We start from the raw sequence: 1494 nt of genomic DNA, 5'->3' as shown, positions 1-1494 counted from the left end.
ATGTTAAAAGACAGTAACATGATATAAAAAAACCCAAAAAAAAAACCCCCCACCCCCCAACAACAACAACAAAACAACGAAAAGAACAATGAACAAACAAGCAACAAAAAAACAACAACAACAAAAAACAAACAACCTTGTGTACAGATGAACATCTCGATGAGCCGGAAGAAGAGGGCAGAGTTCAACTTCCAATTGTCCAGTCTACTGGACTACATGAAGGCCAACCCCACAGACGTGACCTTCGCTCCCGCCAAAAGCTGGATGAAGCCTGTGTGTGGGGAGAGACTGGTCAGTACGCTGGACTCGTGTCCAGTCTGTACTCACCCGGAGCTCACCAAGAACTGTGTCAACGGAACAAACGCTATGGCACTGGTCAGTGCTGGACGTCATTATACGTGTTTTTGGGGGGTTTGTTTTAATGTGTGTGTATATGTGTGTGGTGGGTGGGGTGTTGTGTTGGTTTTTTGGGGTTTTTAGAAAATTAAATGAAGCTATCAAGATCTAGTAATAAATTATTCGTCACTTGAAAGTAGGAGAGTGGAAGTATCATGCCTCCCAATTTGCAGCTGTTCAAGTCAATGCACACAGCACACTCATCTAACCGGCGTCTGTGGTGCAGCGGTTAGGCACTAACTGACTTTGCTGCAGGAGACCCGAGTTTGATTCCCTAGTGGAGAGACATTTGTATAGTTGAATCGTTAAATTTGTATCGTTTTATCGAGTATCTCAGTTTTTTTGCTGGGATGTTGTATCTTTCTCAGCCCAGGCTGGCCCTGACAGGCAGGGCCGGGAGCATGCCTCCTAAATTATTTAAATTGAGCCGGTGGGGGAGTAAAACACCTACATTAAAATACTCATCATAAGTCAATTGAAAGGTATGCTGATCTTCAGTAGGCTCACGCGTAGGTTTACATTCTTTATAAGTTGTGATCTCTACTATTCATGCTGTTGAATTAAATTGATGCTTGAAGGATAACAGGCTGGTATACAATTCTGAAGTTGCAGTCTTAGGGGGTTCGAGGCCCAGCCTGGTCCGATGCTGTGTCCTTGGGAAAGGTACTTTTCATGATATGCTTCTCCATTTGGCTCAGTCCTATCAGAGATGGACGTTACATTTGGAAGTTCCGCTTCTTAAATAAATACCCTTACAGTGTTGCTAGCGGTGTTTATAGCCATCAAATGCCAGATCTGTGACAGACATGGGTGGTTATGGTTCTCCATTTATTCCTTTGTTCGGATGCTCTCTTAAAAAAGCTACATTATCCTGATCTTTCCCCCGTCACGCATCTTTTTAGACTCTCCTAGAAGGTTGCATCTGGATTTACCCCTGCGTTGTTTGCCTTCAATTTTGACAGTGAGAATTAGATGTTCAAGACCTTTAATCTATTCAAGTGTCCCGGCAACTGCATTTGTCTTTTCCTGATTGTTCTTTTATAAAATTAGGTAGCGGCCACGGGGACTCCTTTACGTACTAATCACATCATTTGGTTT

Source organism: Aplysia californica, unplaced genomic scaffold, assembly GCF_000002075.1.
Source record: "Aplysia californica isolate F4 #8 unplaced genomic scaffold, AplCal3.0 scaffold00164, whole genome shotgun sequence".
NCBI classification, from domain to species: Eukaryota; Metazoa; Mollusca; class Gastropoda; order Aplysiida; family Aplysiidae; genus Aplysia; species Aplysia californica.
Note: the sequence above shows the minus strand (reverse complement) of the source record.